The sequence below is a fragment of the Talpa europaea genome (assembly GCF_964194135.1).
Source record: "Talpa europaea genome assembly, chromosome: 12".
Classification (NCBI taxonomy): domain Eukaryota; kingdom Metazoa; phylum Chordata; class Mammalia; order Eulipotyphla; family Talpidae; genus Talpa; species Talpa europaea.
The window spans coordinates 91,000,323-91,016,539 of NC_140079.1; the positions used below are offsets into that span (position 1 = coordinate 91,000,323).

The 16,217-nt window shown below is 38.0% G+C and overlaps 1 pseudogene across 1 annotated transcript; it reads left to right on the forward strand.

Moving 5' to 3' along the window:
- The first annotated feature begins 2,353 nt into the window (after positions 1 to 2,353).
- LOC311181281 (small ribosomal subunit protein eS1-like) lies at positions 2,354 to 7,940 on the forward strand (annotated as a pseudogene). Its single transcript has 2 exons — positions 2,354 to 2,605; positions 7,388 to 7,940. The product of its transcript is annotated as a small ribosomal subunit protein eS1-like (transcript).
- Positions 7,941 to 16,217: the final 8,277 nt, after the last annotated feature.

Genomic DNA, 16,217 nt, shown 5'->3' on the forward strand with positions numbered 1-16,217 from the left:
CCTGTGGGCTCAGACTACTTGTTCGGAAGGGGCCCGGTGTGGGCTAACTCCCCAGCTGCCCACTAGCTCCTTCAGGAGCCTCTGCTGGCTTCAAGTCGCTAGGTGGCGCCAGAGATCTCTCCTAGAGCCCTTGGGGAGCTGATTTTCCACCCCGTGGGACAGGGAGCAGAGCGGGGATGGTAGGGTACACCTCAACGGCTTTGGGGTGCTGTGTCTGCCTTGTGCCCCACCGTCGTGGGGAACCCACGCCCCTAATTTCGTGCCCCGGGTCTCAGTTCCAAAGCCCTCAGTTCCAGGACGCGGGCTGTAGCCCAGATCAGTGGCGCGGGAATGGCGCCTTTTGAATCCCGCTTCCCTGCCTGGGCGCCTTGTTCCTGCTCACTCAGGGAGGGCCTCCGCGGTCTCCCCGCAAGCCTAGGTCGCAGGCGCGGGGACCTGGGCAGCTGATCCGATCCGGATCAGCGTGCTGCTTTCTGCGCAAGCTTACCGGGCGGCCGGGGCTGTGTGCTGGTGCTGGTCTCCTCCTGGGGGGCGGGGCTCTCTTTAATGGCGCCTGGAGCTCACCTCCGCGGCGGGTCCTGCAGGGTTCTCCACAGCTCCCGTTCACGGGGTGTGGTGGCTGAAATAGTTCCTTTCCACTCACAGTCCCACTTGCTGCGTCCGTTTTTCTTGTTGGCCGTTTTGGTTTGTTGTTTCCCTCCTCTCTGCCGGTGGGAGAGTGCCGCCTCTGTGGGCGGGGGAGGGGAGCAGGGTTCTGCGCTTCCCTCCCTTCTGGTCCTCTTTTATGGCAACTTTCTTCTTTGGGCAGTTTGCTGGAGTCGTCCGTTTATCTTCCGTGTCCCAGTTCTCACTGGGACCTGCCGCTTTTCCTCCCTATTAACTTTTTTTAATGGGAGATCTTACTCGCAGCGTCTCCTCGCCGCCATGTTGCTCCGCCCCTGTTAAATTCTTGTTTTCTTAACCACCATTTGTAGGACTAGAAGCTTCCTCTGGCCAGGTAGACTGTCAAAGTGAATGTCTTCACTAAAGCTCCTACTGCTTTAAGTACTTAATATAAGACCTTAAAGCAGCCAACATCATCATCTTCTCACCAGTATAATGCAGTACCTAAAAGTGTAGGTATTTAAAAAGTTGGAGCTGCATTCAAATCTCTGCTTTGTTATACACCAGCAGTTATGAACCTGGGCAAGCTATAATTTTCCCATTTATAAAATAAGGACATTCCCTGTATCTCATTAAATGCCTAAAACCTGAAAGTATAAGGTATTTCGATAAACTATTCTTCTCTTAAGTGGCAAACTGTCATTGCTGTTTTTGAAATCATGGTCAAATACAATAGCAGTGAGCACAGGAGCAGTTTTTTTCTGATACTTGATGTAATTCTCAAAATCTGCTTCTGAGGAAAAGTCTTGAACTGTAGAGAGGAAAATTTAAGTAAGACCCCCACATAAATGGAAAATGACTAGGGATTATTCTGATCTGTGCCACAAATGCCATAATCCTGGCATAAATCTATAAATTTTAGAACATTGTAACTCAAGCACTGACATCCTAGAATACCTGGTGGGTATTTGGGAAACACAAAATTTTTCATGTATTATACAAGTTATAGCATATTATGAATATGTATTCATTACAATAACTTTAGATTTAGGTAAACCAGAATATGGGAAACTTAATTATTTTGAAATCTACTGATTGAAAAAAGTAATTTGAAGGGAAATCAAAGTGACAAAGTTATTTCTGTGGAAAGCAAATTTCTGAAAATAACCTTAAGTTGTAGAATAAAATAAACTTTACATTTACAATTGCTTTTCTCATTCTCATTCACAAATTAATTTTTGCATGAAATTTGGAAATACACACAAAACCACACACACACAACCACAAACATACAGGAACTTTTTTTTTCTTAGAATTAAAATATTTCTATGTAAATAGACATTAAATTCTTTGATAGCCTCTATATAAGGAAACAAATAATTATTGGGAGAAATAAATAAGATTTTTTTAAAGATTTACTTATTTATGCATACAAGAGCTGGGGTACAGGCCAGAGATGTGGGGGGTGAGAGGATTCACCAGAGAAAGAGTAGGGAACAGAACAGGTGGATCTACTGAAATACACTGCTGAGGGGAGTAACTGGTGAGTCAAGGGAGGTCTGCTGCGCCATGTGGGTCAGCTCCCTGGCCAGCCAGGGATCAAACTCGGGCTGCAGAGGCTGCACACTGCTTCACGTGCTGTGTTTAACCCCTTGCACCACCAGGGAGGCCCCGAAATAAGATTTTTAAAATGTAGTGATGTGGCCCTGTTCCATGCATCTAAGTTCTCAAGTAACACTTCTGCCCTTTTGGCTCTCCAAGAAGCACCACAGTGGTCGGCAAAAACAAGCGCCTTAGGAAAGGTGGCAACAAGGGAGCCAAGAAGAAAGTGGTTGATCCACTTTCTAAGAAAGACTGGTATGATATGAAAGCACCAGCAATGTTCAGTATAAGAAATACTGGAAAAACATTAGTCACAAGAACGCAAGGAACCAAAATCACCTCTGATGGCCTCAAAGGTCGTGTTTTTGAAGTGAGCCTTGCTGATCTGCAGAATGATTAAGTTGCATTTAGAAGAATTCTGGGAAAAGCAATGAAAGCAGAATAGATGAAATGGAAGAACGAATAAGTAATCTTGAAGACACAGAAATAAAAAGAACCAAAACAGAAAAGGAAAGAGAAGTACGAAGGAAAAAGAACGAAGAAAGACTTCGGGAACTATCTGACTCCATGAGGAAAGGAAATATAAGAGTTATAGGAATACCAGAAGGAGAGGAGAGAGATGTAGGAACAGAGAAAATATTCAAAGAGATAATTGAAGAGAACTTCCCAAATGTGAAGAAGGAGCTGAAAATTGATATACAAGAAGCAAGAAGAACACCAAACTTCCACGACGAAAGAAAAAATACAGCAAGACACATAATAGTAAAGCTTCCAAGAATCCAGGACAAGGAAAAAATAATGAAGCTGGCAAGAGGGAAGAAACAGATAACATTCAAAGGAAAACCAATCAGGCTGACATCAGACTTCTCCGAAGAAACACTACGGGCAAGGAGAGAGTGGAGGGACATAGTCAACAGACTCCAAGAAAACAGATGCCAACCAAGAATACTCTATCCCGCAAAGCTCTCCTTCCTCTTTGAAGAAAGAATATGGACCTTCCCAGACAAACAGAAACTCCGGAATTTCATTGCAAATAACCCCCACTCCAAAAAATACTACAAGGAGTCCTAAAGCCAGAACCTCAGAGCGACGAATAACAATGAAAGAAGGCCAAAAAAAAAAAAAAAGTTATTAAAAGAATAAATAAATAAAATCAAAGGAAAGACAAACACAATGGCAAATACAGATGTTAACATATCAATATTAACTCTAAATGTAAATGGACTAAACTCTTCAATAAAAAGACACAGAGTTGCAGCCTGGATTAAGAAACAAAACCCAACCTTTTGCTGTCTCCAGGAAACACATTTAGCTACAAAAGATAAAAATAGGCTCAAAGTTAAAGGATGGAAAACAATCCTACAAGCAAATGGACCAAAAAAGAAAGCAGGAACAGCTATACTTATATCAGATAAAACAGATTTCAAACTCAAAAAGATAAAAAGAGACCCCAATGGTCACTACATTATGATCAAGGGGACAATACTTCAAGAAGAAATAACACTCATTAACATATACTCACCAAACGAAGGAGCACCAAAATATATCAGACAACTGTTGTCCTCTCTGAAAACAGACATCAGAGAAAACACATACGTAGTGGGAGACTTCAACACACCACTATCAACAATGGATAGATCAACAAGACAAAAAATAAGTAAAGAAACCAAAGCTCTAAATAAGGACCTAGAGCAATTGGGCTTAACAGACATCTATAGAACACTAAACCCCAAAAAAACGGAGTACACATTTTTCTCAAGCGCACACGGATCATTCTCCAGGATCGATCACATACTGGGGCACAAGACAAACATCAACAGATACACCAAGATTGAAATCATATCAACCATCTTTTCTGACCATGAAGGCATCAAACTAGAAATAAACCATAAAAAGAAGGCAAGGAACTTTCCTACCTCATGGAGATTAAAAACCACACTACTGGAAGACCATTGGACTAATGAGGAGATCAAAGAAGAAATTAAAAAATTTTTCGAATTGAACGACAAGGAGGACACCAATATCCTAAATGTATGGGATGCAGCAAAAGCAGTAATAAGAGGAAAATATATAGCAATAGAAGCTCACATCAAGAAACAAGAAAGAACGCAAAGAAACAACCTAATCTCGAAGCTCAAAGATCTAGAAAAAGAACAACAAAAAAACCCCAAAACCAGTAGAAGAAAAGAAATAATAAAAACCAAAGCAGAAATAAATGAAATTGAAACTAAAAAAACAATCCAAAAGATCAATGAAACCAAGAGCTGGTTCTTTGAAAAAATCAATAAAATAGACAAACCCCTAGCCAGGCTCACAAAGGAAAAAAGGGAGAAAGCACAAATAAACAGGATCATCAATGAAAGAGGAGAAATCACAACGGACACAGCAGAAATCAAAAGAATAATCAGTAACTACTATGAACAGTTATATGGAAACAAGTTTAACAATCTAGAGGAGATGGACAAATTCCTACAACTCTACAATCACCCAAAGCTAGATAAAGAAGAAATAGAACACCTAAACAGACCAATTACAATTAGCGAAATTGAAATGGTAATCAAAAACCTCCCCAAAAACAAAAGCCCAGGACCTGATGGATTTACAAATGAATTCTACCAAACATTCAGAGACGAATTAGTGCCTATCCTTCACAAACTCTTCCAAAAAATTGAGAAGGAAGGGACAATACCAAACACGTTTTATGAAGCCAACATTACACTAATACCAAAACCGAACAAGGACAACACAAAAAAGGAAAACTACAGGCCAATCTCCTTAATGAACACTGATGCAAAAATCCTCAATAAAATTTTAGCTATCAGAATCCAACAATGTATCCATAAGATAATTCACCACGACCAAGTAGGATTCATTCCAGGGACACAAGGATGGTTTAACATCCGAAAATCAATCAACGTTATCCAACACATCAACAAAAAGAAATATAAAAACCATATGATAATATCAATAGATGCTGAGAAAGCTTTCGACAAAGTGCAACACCCATTCATGATAAAAGCCCTTGAAATTCTTGGGATACAAGGAACATACCTCAACATCATAAAGGCCATCTATGACAAGCCAACAGCCAGTATCATTCTCAATGGTGAAAAGCTGAAAGCAATTCCATTAAGATCTGGAACAAGACAAGGATGTCCACTCTCACCACTGCTTTTCAATATAATACTGGAAGTCCTAGCCAGGGCAATAAGACAAGAGAAAGACATCCAAGGAATCCAAATAGGAAAAGAAGAAGTCAAACTATCACTATTTGCAGACGATATGATATTATACATAGAGAACCCCAAAAACTCCACAGAAAAGCTAATTCAACTCATCAATCAGTTCAGTAAAGTGGCAGGATACAAAATCAACACGCAAAAGTCAGTAGCCTTCCTATACACAAACAATAAATCTGAAGAAGAAGAAATCAAAAAAACCACCCCTTTTGTTACTGAAACAAAAAAAATCAAATATTTGGGAATAAATCTAACAAAAGAGGTAAAGGACCTATACAAAGAAAACTATAAAACACTGTTAAAAGAAATAGAAGAAGACACAAAGAAATGGAGAGACATCCCCTGCTCATGGATTGGAAGAATAAACATTATTAAAATGGCCATCCTTCCAAAAGCAATATACAGATTCAATGCTATTCCAATCAAAATTTCAATGTCATTCTTCAAAGAAATAGAACAATTATTGATGAAATTCATATGGAATCACAAAAAACCCCGAATAGCCAAAGCTCTCCTGAAAAAAAAAGAAGGGAATGGAGGCATCACACTCCCAGACTTCAAACTATACTACAAAGCCATAATCATCAAAACTGCATGGTATTGGAACAAGAACAGACATACAGACCAATGGAATCAAATAGAAAATCCAGAAATAAACCCACAGATTTATGGTCAACTAATCTTTGACAAAGGAGCAAAGACTATGCATTGGAGCAAAGAAAGTTTGTTCAATAAATGGTGCTGGGAAAACTGGGTCGCTACATGCAAAAGAATGAAGCTTGACCACTACCTCACACCATACACAAAAATCAACTCAAAATGGATTAAAGAACTAGACATAAGACCTGAAACCATAAAATATATAGAAGGAAATATAGGCAAAACACTACGTGATTTGCACATCAAAGACATCTTTACAGACACATCACCCAAAGCAGTGATAGTGAAGGCAAAGATAAACAGCTGGGACTACATCAAATTAAAGAGCTTTTGCACAGCAAAAGAGACAATAACAAAAACAAAGAGAAACCCCACCAACTGGGAGAACATTTTTGCACCCAACACTAATGATAAAGGACTGATCACAAAAATCTGCAAAGAGCTGATGAGACTCAACAACAACAAAGAAAATAATCCAGTCAAAAAATGGGCAGAAGAGCTTAAAAGAAACTTCTCGGAAGAGGAAATGCAAATGGCCAACAGGCATATGAAAAAATGTTCAACATCACTTGTCATCAGGGAAATGCAAATCAAAACTACCATGAGATACCATCTTACACCAGTGAGAATGGCACATATTAAAAAAACTAGCAACAACAAATGTTGGCGAGGGTGTGGAGAAAAAGGAACTCTTCTGCACTGTTGGTGGGAGTGCAAACTGGTCCAACCACTGTGGAAAGCTGTGTGGAGATTTCTGGACCTACTAAACATAGAGCTTCCATATGATCCAGCAATTCCACTCTTAGGTATTTACCCAAAGGACACAGAAACATCAATTCCAAAGAACACCTGCACCCCTATGTTTATAGCAGCACTGTTTACAATAGCTAAGCTTTGGAAACAACCCAAATGCCCAAAAATAGATGACTGGATCAAGAAGATGTGGTACATATATACCATGGAATATTACTCAGCATTCAAAAAAGATAAACACATGCAATTTGCTGCAACATGGATGGCGCTGGAAGGGATCATGCTCAGCGAAATAAGCCAAAAAGAAAAAGAAAAATAACGGATGGTCTCACTCATAGCAGGAATCTAGAAAACTTAAATAAGGGACCAGGAAAATGAATAACTATAAGAAAGTGAAAATCAAAATCAACAAAAAACTATGAACCAGAGACACTTTTAGGGGGGCGGGGGCAGGAGGGGAGGGATTGGGGTCAGAATGGGGGGCTGCAATTGTATGGGGAATATAACAATAAAATTTAGAAAAAAAAAAGTTGCATTTAGAAAATTCAAACTTATTACTGAGGATGCTCAGGGCAAAACTACCTGACCTTCATGGCATGGATCTTACCCGAGATAAAATGTGCTCCATGGTCAAAAAACGGCAGACCATGATTGAAGCTCATGTTGATGTCAAGACTATGGATGGCTATTTGCTTCATCTCTTCTGTGTTGGTTTTACTAAAAAAAGCAACAATCAGATTTGGAAGACCTCTTATGCTCAGCACCAACAGGTCCACCAAATCCGGAAAGATGATAGAAATCAAGACCCGAGAGGTGTAGACAAATGACTTGAAAGAGGTGGTCAATAAATTGATTCCAGAAAGCATTGGGAAAGACACAGAAAAGCCTTGCCAGTCTATCTACCCACTCCATGATGTCTTTGTTAGAAAAGTAAAAATGCTGAAGAAGCCCAAGTTTGAATTGGGAAAACTCATGGAGCTTCATGATGAAGGCAGTAGTTCTGGAAAGGCTACTGGTGATGAGACAGGTGCTAAAGTTGAATGAGCTAATGGCTATGAACCGCCAGTTCAAGAATCTGTTTAAAAATCAGACTTACAATGATGACAAATAAAAAGTCAAATTTGTGATGTTTCAAAAAAAAGAGTGCCGTAACTATAAATCCTATGTTCAAGGATTTAAAAATATCCATATTGCAAAGATGCCTTTTCTATAAAAATTGACAGAAAATGTTATTCTAATAAAAATCCACACAAAATTCTTTTCATAATTTACAAGCTGATTCCAAAATTTATAAAGAGAATGGTTGAAAAACAAAGGGGGAAGACTTTATTGGCTACCAGAACATAACAAAATTATAGTAATTAAAACACAACAAAACAAAAACAGACAATTATAAATCAGAGAGATCCTACAAGGGAGGAGGAGGGAGAGGGATCAGAAGGAGGGAGGGAGGAGCACAGGGGACTGTGTTGATGGTGCACAGGTGCATTGGGGAAGGAAATTCTATGGGGACTATACCTGGTGGGGGGGGAGAGCAAACATTGTTTAAAAATAAACAATGATGTAAAAAATAAATAAAAACATAAATTAAAAAAAAATTACAGTAATTGGGCCTCCCCGGTGTGAGCAGGTTGAGTGCCACACTGTGGAGCTGTCCGCAGCCTCTGCAGGGCGGGTTCGATTCCCAGCCAGCCAGGGAGAAACCCACATGGCGTGGCAGACCTCTCCTGTCTCGCCCGCTGCTCCCCGCTCTGCCTGTTCTGCTCCCCGCTCTGTCTCCAGTGAATTCTCTCACCTTCCAGCACCTCTGACTATATCCCAGTTCTTGTATAAATAAATCTTTTAAAAAAAAAAAGCAATTCATAAAAAAGTTTACAGTAATAAGATAGTGTCAGAGTGACACAAGGATATACAAACAGGACAATGGAATATAACAGAGAACCTAAAAATGCATTCATCATTGTGGATAGCTGATTTATAATAAAAGTGGTAATACAGATGAGTAGGGAATAAGCAGTCTTTTCTATGAACAGTAGAAATCAAATGAATATCCATATGGGAATAAATGAAACATCACACCAGTTCCTCATGAACTGTAGATGTATATGTAAAATTCCAAACAAAGAGATCCATAAAATATAACCAAAGAGTATATATTCATGATTCTGGTGTTAGGGAAAGTTTTCTAGACAGAATAAAGTGAATAATAAATACAAATGAAGAAAGTGAATTAGGCTTTATTAATATTAAAAACTGCTGTTCTTCAAAAGATACCACTAAGAGTGAAAAGGCAGGACACAGACTAGGAAAGCTGACCTGCAATACCCTATAGTTAGCAAATAAATACAGGAACAATCCCTATAAGTCAGCAAGAAAAAACAGCCAGTGTGATACAAAATGAACAAGATATTTGAACAGGCTCGTCTCACACGTATGAAAAAGGATATCGAATGGTCCATGAAGAAATGAAAATGGTCCAAATGAGATTAGGAATCAGAAAAATGCAAATTAAAAATTCAAGGATTCACACATCAAAATGAAAGTCTGAAAGTTAAATCAATATTTTTATTCACTAAATGTGTAAAGCTGTCATTAAAATTCTTTTTCTTTATTGACAAACATATATGACCTTTACCTAAAAGTTTAAGTAATTAATTTTATCCTTGCCTTTGACTAAAGTCCAGGGAACAAGTTACTTCATATTTGCAACCTGAAGATACAAAGGCAGGAGATTTCCTCTAGTTCTAAACACATGCTAGCATGGACTAAGATAAACTCCCTTTGCTTCAAACTAATAGAAATGTGGGGGATTAATCCTAGCATTGTAAGTCCTTCCTTTTCTTTCTCCTCTTTAGTTTACAACTAGTCAGACATCCACAACCAAACAAATGCACCTCTCAGCTCAGTGCACCAGGCCTCCGGAAAGTTCTATCCATCTGTGTCCACATGTGTTGGAGTGGACTGCTGAGGAAGCTGCAGAGACCGGGGAGTGGCAGAGGCAGGTGTGGGGCCGGGGTGGGGGGGGGAGAGTTAGGAGAGGGCCAGCTAAACCTTCCTGGCAGAAGAAATAAAGGATGAAACTGGTGAGTAGAGGGTCTGCCAGGCTGCATGTGCTGCAGTTATAGGCACCTGGCACTCTCTCTGAAGAGAAACCTTAAAGGTTTCTAAAGAGAAACCTAAGGAGAGAGAAAGAACGGAAGACAAGGGAAAATCAGTTTCCACATCTGGAAACCACTAACAGACTGGTGGGACCTCCCATTCAAGGATCCTCCAATTGAGCTGGGGGCACACCAAAGTCTCCAACGCTAAGCATGCACTTCCTCTTAAGGTTCCACACTCCCTTGTATTTCTTTCCACCAACATTTTCTTATGCTTATGTTCCCAATACTAGCAGAAAATAGCCACGAAGTAAAACCAAAAACTTGTGCTATGGCACCACCTCCTGGAAAACAAAAGAAAAACTCCTAATATCAACCTGTTGAATTATTAGAATACCACCTCACCAGACTGGCCCACATCAAAGGTGTGGAGGAAAAGAAGCCCCAGCACACCATTGGTGGGATGTAGGCAGGTCCAGGCCCCAAAGAAAACAGTATGAAGTTGTAAACATTTAGTACAATTTTCTGTGGATCCTGCCCTTGTCTAGAAAGCAAGACAGCAAAGGCTCCGTCCTATGTGTAAGGATCTGCTACCTGAAGGAATAAGTTAGTCTTTTCAGATTTAAAAAAAAAAAAAATAACAATGGTTAGCCTGCCTTTGCATCTCTGCAGTGTATTCACTAGTAAGGGAAAAAAATTAAAATCTCACATTGCCTTCCTCTAGGATCAATAGATCTTCAGGTCAGAGCAACTAAGAATTAGAAGAATATCTATCAAGAATAATTATACTCTGAATGCCAGTGACTCACTGTCCCTACCTATATAAACTAAATTCAAACTTGTGCTTATTAGAACAGCTTTCAGGGAGTAAAATCTGTTGGACTGCTGTCTCGGGTTCAAATCCTTACTTTGTCTAACTGTTATCTGAAACAGTTGTTCCTCAGAATATTAAAAATAGAACTATCATATGATCCAGCAATTCTACTCCTAGTTATCTATCCAAAGAATGCAAAGACACAAACTTGAAGAAATATATACACTCCTGTGTTCACTGCAGCACTATTCACACATAGCCAAGTTATGACAATAACCTAAATGCCAATGACAGATGAAAAAGAGAATGATAATTCTCTAGCAACTGGACTCAAAGACACAGAATATTGTAATCTAACTGATAAAGAATTCAAAATAGTTATGAAGACATTCAACAAGCTGCAAGAAAACTCAGAAAGGCAATACTCAAAAATTCAAAAAGACGATCTCAGGATTAAAATTAAAGGATAGAAAGAGTACTTTGCCAAAGAGATTGAAATTTCCGAAAAGGAGGTCAAACAGAGAAGAATGCATTAAAAAGTGCATTAGAAAAAGCATGAGAAATGGAGCAAATCTGACAGGACAGAGAATAATTAAATTCAAGGATAGGAATTTAGAAATGATTCAGGTGGAAGAGAAAGAACCAAGATTTTTAAAAAGTGAAAAAGCCCTATGAAAACTGTCAGATTCCATTAAATGAGCCAACATAAGATTAACCAGAAGGAGAAATGAGCAAAGGGCTCATTTAAATAAGAACTTTGTAAACCTGGGAAAAGAATTGGATATACAAGTCCACAAAGCCAAGGGAACACATTATTATCTTAATGCAAAAAAGATCTTCTCCAAGACACATTAAACTGTCAAGTCAATGAGAAAGAAGTTAAAAAACAGTCAGAGAAAAATAAAAAGTAACCTACAAAGAAGCCCTTTCAGGGTCTCTGCAAATTGCTCAGCAGAAATTCTACAGGCCAGGACAGAGTGGAATAAACTACTCAAAGTACTGAAAGATAGTAATTGCCAGCCAAGAATACTCTAATTGGCAGATATCCCTCAGAAGCTGGCCATGGAGGATAAATAAAGTGTGTGAAGCGGAAAGGCTCTCTCAAATAAACAAAAACAGGAAATTTACTTGCCTGACAAGAAATGTTGATAAGAAAGTGTACAAAGCTCTGCTTAAGGTGATGAACAGTCAGAAAATTATAAATTTTAGAATATATATGAATTAACTATAACATAAAGGTTTAGAGGGAAATAGCATTACAAATGACAATAGCAACTACAGTTTGGTAACAAAATCAGAGCATTCATTTGTGTATATTAGATAACATTATAGTATCAATTTAAAAATTCTTGGATGTAATAATTGTAAACGTTTTGCTGGAGAATGTCTTTAATCTTAGGAAATTCATGGAGTGTTTGAACGTGAATGTCACAGTGACCTCTGATGGTGACTGAAGCATGCCTTCTAAAACAAATCAATTAATTATTCCACAAAAACCATTGTAGATACAATTCCTAACCTGGAAATCTGATATTTAAATCCTTCTTCACCATCTCAGTAATACTTTTTGCCACATCACTTTCAGAAGGCACAAAGACCAACTGATAATTATCCTTCAAGGAAGGAGTGTAATAAAGGGAAAAGGCTGGAAATGAATACTGCTGTTAGTTGTTGTCTCTGTATATCTGCGTTGGAGCACCAACAGTGAAGTCATCCATAATGCCATGAGGATATCTAGGATTAAAACAATCACCTTTTGCCTCTGCAGGAGAAACAAAAGGACTGGGTTAATTAACCTCTGAATAGATATGTGTGTATTTATACTCAGTGTGTAAATATGTGTATACAATGCAAATTTATATATCCAGCTTCTTTCTACAGTATGACTGGTTCTCTGGATTGTCTTTTAAACCCTAATCTACATTTCACTATTCATTCTACTGATATCATTTAGAAGTGCTACCCTCTGTCTTGAGATAAAAGGGAAGCAACATCATAAGTTAAATGAAACGACAGAGTTAATAAATTTTTCCTTTCTTTATTCTTTGACAACCATTTTCCACATATGCCTCCACTTACCTTTAATAGGAAATTTTTCCAGAGAAGCACTCTAAAATGGCTGAACAACAATGAGTCTATCTTACCACAAAGAATGGAATTCCAACTCTAAGAAGGAAGTAAAGAGTTTTTAATTTTACGTTATCTGCCAAAATCACATAATTGATTGCCTCACTGATCTTTTCTATGAAAGATAACTAAAAAAGTCACTTGGAATAAGTGCCTGCTCCTGTTTTTATATTAATTCATTAAACTTACATTTAATGGCCTCCTGCTATGTAGGAAAACATTAGGCAATAGAGAAAAAAAGAGGAGTGATGTGCAGACCCACAGTCACAAAGAAAAGATACAAATTGTAAATGCAGGATGCCAATGATTACTGTGACAGGCTCTAAGATAAATTCTCATAAATTATAATGCTGAATGCTTAGCATCTAATATATGCTCTGTGCCACATTCTATGCTAAGCCCCAGGTGAATTCAAAATAGTCATGATCCTTTCGTCATGGTATGGGTAACAGGTCATAGCAATGGAGAACCCAGGATTTGAAATTAGGCTGAGTTCGAATCCCCACTCCCTCACAAACTGTGTAGTACTGGGAAAAATAGTAAACCAATGATGGCTTCTCCTTCACAACACTGGGAAAATTATACTAATTATCTGACAAGGTATGCAACCCGGGGTCAAACACTATTATGGAAGTAGTGACTGAAAGGCAATGTACTTTTTAAATTGTTATATCGTAAACATAACATGAAGCTTGCCTTTCTAACCATTTTAAGTTATAGCTAAGAGGCCAATCATATTCACACAGTTATGTACCGCCACCACAATCCATTTCCAGAGCCTTTTTTTCCTCTCCTCAAACAAAACTCTACGCCCATTAAATAGTAACTCCCTAGTGCCTCCATGGCCCCATTCCTGGCCACTGGCAACCAGCATTCTACTTTCTGTATGTGTGAATCTGACTACACAAAATACCTCATGTAAGTTAAATCACTTGATTATGACACTATTTGTCCTTTTGCGATTGGCTTAGCATAAATCATATTTATGGCACTTAGCATAAGATGTCTCCCAGTTTTATCCATATTGCAACATGCATGAGATTTGCCTTTCTTGTGTACCTCTTTTCACAGCTTCATAAAGTTGTCAAAATCAAAAGTGAACTTTAGAACATACAAGGGGGGAGGTGGAGGTGCTGTGTGTTGCATCAGTACTAAAAGGTGGTACATCCTTTCAGTGAATGAACAAGGAAGAGTAACCAGGGAATACAACAAGGAAGAACACCAGAAACAATTTAAGTATTCCTTAACAGTAAGTGGACATTTTTTGGAAGAAGACAATAAAAGGAGAATGCCCCAGAAAACCTGAAGGAACTGGGGAGACAGAACAAGAGGAGCTCAACCCTGATATGAGCATAAGTGGATGTCACTCTGCTTAGCATGCCAGTCACTTTGATAACTGAGCTGACCGACTGTACCCAGAAAAACACATATGGAGCACACATATTTATGTAAAAATACATACAGAACAGGAAATCTAAATTGACATTGCAATCATAGCCCACAGAGGTGGACTGGAACTTTTGGCTTAAATCTAACCAAGTAGGGTTGCCAGATAAAATACAGGCTACCCAGTTAATTTTGAATCTCCAATAAATAACCAATTTATTTTTTGGCTTGGGGCATATGTCCACTATAACATTTTGTATACTTTATGTGAAATTCAAATTCAATTGGGTATTCTGTATTTTAGTTGCTCATCTGACAACCACATAACCAGGTCAATTACCTGATAAACAAAAGTATCAACATGCATAGGTTTTAAACAGGATTTATAGTCTCATAGCTTGATATACAAATTATCAGAATACAATCCAAATCATTCAGCATATAAGAAACTACAAAAATCTCACCTTGCATAAGAAAAAAGAAAAGGCACATGTTAGGGTTATTTGAAAATGACTTAAAGGAGCTACTATTAAAATGCTCAAAGGGGCAATCATAGACAGTCTTGAAACAAATTTTAAAATTAGAAAGTATCATCAAAGAAATGGAAGATATAAATAAAAATGAAAGGGAAATTTTAGAACCAAAAATAACCAAAATGAAACATTCACTGGATGGACTCATAGCAGAATGAAGGTGAGAGAGGGAAGAATCAGTAAGCTTGAAGATAGATCAATAAAAATTATCCAAAATGAACAGAACAGGGATGGGGGGGGCGGGGGCGGGGAATGAACAGAGCCTCAGGAATATGTGAGATAACAAAAAAGCGGAAGTCTAACATGCAACTCCTTGAAATCCCAAAAGAATCATGGTAACACCAAAGGATTATAGCAAACTTCTAGTAACTGACCCCAAACAAATGGAAACAATTGAGTTGCCACACAAAGAATTCAAAGTAATGGTTCTAAAGATGATGGGAGAGCTCGAGAGAATACAGCTAAACAATTCAATGAAATCAGGAAAATAATACAACAAAAGGAAAAGTTCAATAAAGAGAAAGAAAACAATCCAACTTAAAATAACACTGAAAATAAGAAAATACTTCGGAATAAAATCAACCATGGACATGAAAGGTCTACTCACTGAAAACACTAAGATATTGATATTAATGAAATTGAAAGCACAAATAAATGGAAAGATATCCTGCATTCATGGGTTAGAAGAGTTGTTAAAATGTCCATACCACCCAAAGACAGCTACAGAATCAATGCAATTTCTAGGTTGTCAGGGGATGAGGATCCTCATCAAAGAGTAATGAGGGCAGGTTAGTAAGAGTACAAACTTTCAATTATAAGATGAAAAAGTTCTGACAGTCTGATAGATAATGTGACTATACTTGCTAATGCTGTATTGTATAAATGGAATTTGCTAAGAGAGTGTTCTCACCAAGAAAAAATAAAGGGCAATTATGTAAGGTGATGTGTTAATTAACTCGAAGGTGATGATCCTTTCACATTACATATGACAAATCATTTTGTTGTATGCTTTGTAAGTATACTACAACTTTGTTTGTCAATTATACTCAATAAAACTGGAGGGAAAAAAGGCACTAAAGACCTAAATAAATGAAAAGACATTCCCATTCATGGACTGGAAGATTTAATATCACAATGGCAATACTCCCCAAATTTATCTGGAGTCAATAAATCCCCAATTGCTTTTTTTGCAGAAATAAAAACACTGACCCTAAATTTATATGGCATGAAGTAGTCAAAACAATCTTAAAAATGAGCAAAGTTTGAGGTCTCACACTTCCTGATTTCAGTACTTTCTACAAAGTGATAGCAATCAAAACAGTATGGCAATGGAATAAGCAGAGATATGTAAATCAAGTGCAATAGAATTTAGAGTCCAGAAATAAATCCATAGTCAACAGAT